The sequence below is a fragment of the Gavialis gangeticus genome, unplaced genomic scaffold (assembly GCF_001723915.1).
Source record: "Gavialis gangeticus isolate Ggan-Ray unplaced genomic scaffold, GavGan_comp1, whole genome shotgun sequence".
Taxonomy (NCBI): Eukaryota; Metazoa; Chordata; order Crocodylia; family Gavialidae; genus Gavialis; species Gavialis gangeticus.
In genome coordinates, this window is record NW_017729014.1 from 13,519,237 (window position 1) to 13,524,970 (window position 5,734).

Sequence of the window (5,734 nt, forward strand, 5' to 3'; positions counted from 1 at the left end):
TGAAACGCATCCTGTACCTGTTAGCCCACCCCTGTAATCTATCCCGGCCTGCCTGCAGTCTTTCCCTCCCTACTAGTGTGCTCACCTCACCCCAAATTTTGGTATCATCAGGGAATTTAAACAGGTTGCTTTTCACCCTGTCATCCAAATCACTGATAAAGAAATTGAACAGCGCGGGCCCAAGGACCGAGCCCTGGGTGACTCCGCTGCCCCCTTCCACCCAGGTCGAATATGACCCGTCCACCACCACCCTCTGAGTGCGACCCTTCAGCCAATCTGCAATCCATCTGACTGTGTAGGCATCAGTGCCACAGTCGCCTAGTTTTTTAATGAGGATGGGGTGGGAGATGGTGTCAAAGGCCCTCCTGAAGTCCAGAAAGACTACGTCCATGGTGACACCTGCATCCAATACTTTTGTGACCTGATTGTAAAAGGCAATCAGGTTGGTCTGACATGACCTGCCCCTAATGAAACCGTGCTGGTTGCCCTTGAGCATCATCCCTGAAGCCGGCCCATCGCAGATGTGCTCCTTGATGATCTTCTCGAAGAGCTTCCCTAGGATTGAGGTAAGACTGACGGGCCTATAGTTGCCCGGGTCCTCCCTCCTCCCTTTTTTAAAGATGGGGACCACGTTGGCCATCTTCCAATTACCTGGCCCGAGCACCACGAGCGCGTGTAAAGCCGTGCCAAGGGCCCTGCAATAACCCCTGCTAGCTCCCTCAACACCCTGGGGTGAAGAGCATCTGGACCCACTGATTTGAACACATCCAGCCCCTCCAGAAGCTCTCTAACCCAGTCCTCCCCAACCTGAGGTCTGAAGGCGTTCCCCTCGAGTCCGTCTGGCATCACAGCAGGGAAGTCCCCGTCCCTGCCCAAGAAAACGGAGGTGAAGAATTGGTTAAAGAGTTCTGCTTTCTCCTCTGGCGCAACCACCAGCTTGCCCAGCATATCTTGCAGGGGCCCCACGTTTCCCAGTGCCTTCTTCATCCTCCCTATATATTTGAAAAAGTAACTTTTTATTATCTTTGATCTTGGATGCTAGCCCTAGCTCCATGTCTGCCTTAGCTTTCCTGACAGCCCCCCTACAGGCCTGAGCAGAGGAGGTATACTCCTCTTTGGAGACAGCACCCCCCTTCCACTGGTTGTATGCTGCCTTTTTGGCAATCGGGCGTTCCCGGATGCCCTTGGTGAGCCAGGGGGGCTTTTGGGCACTCTTGCCCTTCCTTCCTTCTGGCTATTTGCTAAATAATCATCTTGGACCTTTTTTCCTTGTGCACAGAAAGATGGGACCTTTTTTCCTCTCCTTCCCTGAAGTTACAGTTCCTGGCAGTGCTTCAGAGTGAGCAATTGCTCAGAAGGGCTCTGAGCTCTGCCATTTGTTCCCCCAGCAGGACCTGCATCCCAGCATTTTCCTGGGTTTTAAAAGAAAAGGACAGCTTAGTTTGAGCAAAAGAAGGAACATGTTATGCAGGGGCCTGAGCCAGATCTCTGTTCTTCCTTTGTAACCAGAGGCTGCATCTGAAGGGAAATCCCTCTGACTGCAAAAGGAAGAGCCTATGCACAAGTTCAGCTCCATTTAAGTCTGTGTTTGGGGCCTGGTTATGCACCTAGATTTTACCACTTTAACTATGCTGTTTGGGCTGAAGCAGTCCAACCCTAATAGTGTGGACACACTAGGGGTATAAGCTTAGCTATACTGGTATTAAATGCCTTCAACACTTGTATACCTATGGAATAGTAAGAGCATCCTCCAGTCCTCATCCCCTGCAGAAGCCACGTTAATAGGGTGCGAAGCTGGATATTTGCCCTCTAGTGGTGCATGTGGCCCTGTATGTATATACCTCTGCACTGAGGAAGTGAACTTTGCTCTGGGGGTTGCATTTTGCACTTTGCAGCCCTTACTTCGGCAAAATTTCCACTAAAGCCATTAAGTGCTTTGACTGCACAAGAACTGCAGAGTCAGGCCTCCTGTTCCCTCAGCCTTCTGCCTGCACTGCAGTGCGACCAGAATTCCCCATTTATCTCATTCCTGCTTTAATCGCCTGCGTTGGCAGGGGCGGCATTCCCCCCTCCTTCCCCCCCAGCCAAGAGGGCTCTCCCTGCCCCGGGGGACCACTCAGGCAAACTCCCCGAGATCCCACTGCCACCACGTTAGGACTGCAGATCAGGCACTTAGCAGCCTTCCGTGCTTCAATAATTCCCAAACAGCTTAAGTTTTAGTAATAAAATGCTGCAGGCAATTAGTCCACAATATGGATTAGGCCCCTTTAGCCATTTAAGAACGAACTGAATAAAATGCAAATGGCTGAATAATTTTATCATTTGCAAATTGGCTACGGTGCCCCTGAAACAGCTTGTTTTATGGTCATTGGACCAGAGCTAGAAATGGGCCCAAGCCAGATCCCTTTGGGTGGTGGAATTGGGACCTGGAATGGAGTTGCATAGGCATCTGCTGTGTCTCTACTGGAGTCTCGCTACATCCCTTCAACTCCAGCTTTGTCTCTGTGTGTGTGTAGCCTTTGACAACATTTCAAAAAAAAAAAAAAGAAAAAGTGTTGAGTGCTACCCTTCAAAGTTGTTTTTCAACTACTTTTCCAAGGGTGTAAATAGCTACCTGAAAGTCAGGGATGTAGGGAGAATCAGGGCATTCGTCTCCTGACAGATCTGCACTGTGCCTACCAATAGTGCACCAATATTGTAATACAGATGTTTGCAAAGTGTTAACAGTTCCCTTCCCACGGAGACATGGTGCTACCGGGTAAACAATCTCTTGGGTCAGGACAAAAAAATCAGCCATGATGACCAAAGTCGCACAGAAGCGGCACTGTGGAAAGATGTGATCCTTTATTGAAAGGCATGCTGTTATCCTCTTAGTACATTTTGTAGAAAACCAGCTGACTTTAGTTGGGCATTTGTCTTTGCAGATCTTGCTGTATCCATGCAACTCTGACGACCTCTGTCCCTCCTGCTCTTCTCAGAGGGTGTTTTCCCCCCTTGACCCTCTGCATTTTTATCCATTTCCCTTTTCTGAGTGTAGAGTAAAACAACGAGCTTAAGATGAAACTCTTCAGAAATGACCGCTGATTTTGTATGCCGCGGCTTTTTTGTTGGTGCCGAGAACCCAAGCTGGCAATGAAAAGGGGTGTGGAGCTAAAGGTGTGCTGTGGACCAAATGAAGAACCCAGAGCCATGCACCCTACATGGAAACACATGCCCAAGTTGCAACAGTCTGTCGATCCTGGATCAGCCTCGTCAGCCATCTTCGGACCACAGATAAGACAGTCTTGGGAGACAGTCCTCCTTGCCTGCGAGGGATTGCCAAAGAAGGGGAGCTCAGGGTGCTCAAAATCTCTGAAGGTCCCTGGGAGCCTCCAGGTTCTTGGCATTTCCATATTTCAGCTGGGTTCTCCAAGTAACAGGCTGCTTTAGGAAGTGTGACTGCCTTTTAATGAGAAATGGTTTTAAAGTAATGCAGAATGGTCTGACCTAAAATGTTTTGTTGAAGCTTGGTCTATTTAGAGCTAAAATGAAATATTTTTGGTTTCATGGCTCCAAAATTTTGCATGGTGCATGAAGCCAAATACCTCCCTGTTGGTAAGTGAGCACAATTTCTATTCTCTTTATTAGAAGTTGCACTCCCTTATGCCAAAGCAGGATGTGATGGGCCATCCATCACACACTTTTTCCAACCCCTGTAACACCACAAGCAGAGGGGATGTGGTACTGTGGAAAGTTTATACCTCCCCCTTATTTTGGAGGAACGGCAGGCATTTCTTCACTTAATAATTCACGGAGGTGGCCATGTGTTGGTTTTTTTGCTGTAGAACAAAAACAGGTATAAAAACATCATCTTCCTGTCAATAGATGACTTGATGACAGGCTGAAACACTTTCGTGTTGTGATGAGAGGTGAAATGTCACTGAAATGTCATTGCCTGAGATGCAAGGAGGCTTTCGTGTCCCAAAATGATTTCCAGGAAGATAAGATTGAACGTAGCGCCACCCTGGTAAATGAGCGAGACTTTTAAATGCCTCGCTGAAACGCAAAGAACACTTCATCATATCAAGGAGATATTTTAAAAGCTGCCTGAAAATGCATCCAGAAGGAAGATGTCTCCCTCGAGACTTGTCAGGTCAGACACTGTGACAGATTAAAGCAAAGTTGTAATCTTAACACTGCGTTCTATGGTTTTGGTGGGTAAGGCAGACCCCCTTGCAGATGCTAGGAGAAAAGCAGAGGAAGAATAAAAAACAGCCTCCCCTCCACAGCCCCACATCTTCCCTATAGACTCACACAGGGTGGGAAAGAGAGGGAGGATGGATCCCGAGACTGAATGTGTCCCTGGCATTACTGTGCTTGTTCCTGCGGAGTTGCGCTAAGTGTGAATACAGCCCATTGTACAGACTGGAGTGAGATATGGGCACGCAAATGTGAGATGGTGTGCTGTTGTGATGCTTTTAAGAGTTGTTTGGGTGACAACTAATAAACTCACAGCTAGAGAGTGGGAGAATGGCCATGTGATTTTGGAACTGGGTGAACCGTGTCTGGGATGGTCTTAAATTTGACTTGGAACTAGGAGTTTAGGGTCAAACCCAGCAGCCACCGCCCTTGTCTCTCCAGAGGCCTCCTTGACAGCGAAGCCTGTTGTGCCTGGTTTTCTGCTGGCAGACACAGAGTGAGCCAATGGGGCTTTGCCTGGCTGTGACTTTTTGGGACCATATCCTGCAGTTACTTGGCATCCTGTTGTAACATTATTGGTGCTGGAGGGTGTATTACTCTCATGCTCCAGGAAGCAGTCTGTCCTAGAATGATTTTCCCATGCCAAATTCCTGTATCTACGGATATGTTATCATCACCCCTCCTCTAGCATATATAAAAGTGTTGACCAAGTGTCATAGTTGCCTAGGCATTCGTTTACCATATGCCAAAGGCACACTGCCTTGTCTACACTAGACTTTGAATATGTGCCAGTTCCTGGATGTTAACAACACACCCTAAATCCTGGTGTGTGTGTGTGTGCGCGTGTGTACACCAGTGCTCCTGGTGTGTGCTGCTGCTCTGACAGTAGTGGGGTAGTGCAGTGCACTGGGGGTGTTATATGCTGTGTGGCTGCATGTGTCACTGGTGCCCTGATGCTAGTTCTGTTTGCATGTGTACGATGGAGCATATGCACGCTCTGCATTGTTGCTTTATGGCAGGGTACAGTCACACCAGGTGTGTAGAGGCAGATATAGATAGGTGCTTCCGGTGCTGCCTCCTCTCAGTTATGTTTCTCTCTTTGGGTTGCTCGATTCTATGCATTCACCCGCCAAGTGCCTGGTTGCTTTGGCTGTGTCTTTGGCTTGTGTGTATGCGTGCATGCGCACCTTGTCTCGGCATGTAGGAGTCTCCGTGTGTTGCTCTTGCTGGGGTTGTGTGTTGTGGCTGCGTGAAGGCTGTGCTGCTGGCTCTTTCCTAGTGTGTGTGGTTTCAGCACATAGTCTTCCTGTATCACTCTTGCTGGAGTTGTGTGTAGGTGGTGTTGCTAGCTCTCTGCTTGTGTGTGTGTGTGTGTGTGTAGGTGGTGTTGCTAGCTCTCTACTAGTGTGTGTGTGTGTCACTCTCCTAGAGTGTCTCCCTTAATGTGTGTGTGTGTATGTATCTCCCCTAGCGTGTGCGTGTGTGGCCGTGGCCCGGTTAAGCGGCGCGGCCCCGCCGGCGTTGCCCGTCGAGGCGGGGCGGGTTGCGGCGGCGG

General features: G+C 49.0%; 1 long non-coding RNA gene across 2 annotated transcripts in view; it reads left to right on the plus strand.

Annotated features, from left to right (window-relative positions):
* LOC109293715 overlaps positions 1-5,734 on the plus strand; it is a 57,572-nt gene that overhangs the window by 40,742 nt on the left and 11,096 nt on the right. The window contains exon 3 of one of the 2 annotated variants that reach the window (XR_002096373.1): positions 3,825-4,132. This is a non-coding gene — a long non-coding RNA (uncharacterized LOC109293715). Of the gene's footprint in view, positions 1-3,824; positions 4,174-5,734 lie in introns of those variants that run through there. The other variant, XR_002096372.1, reaches the window with a different exon arrangement.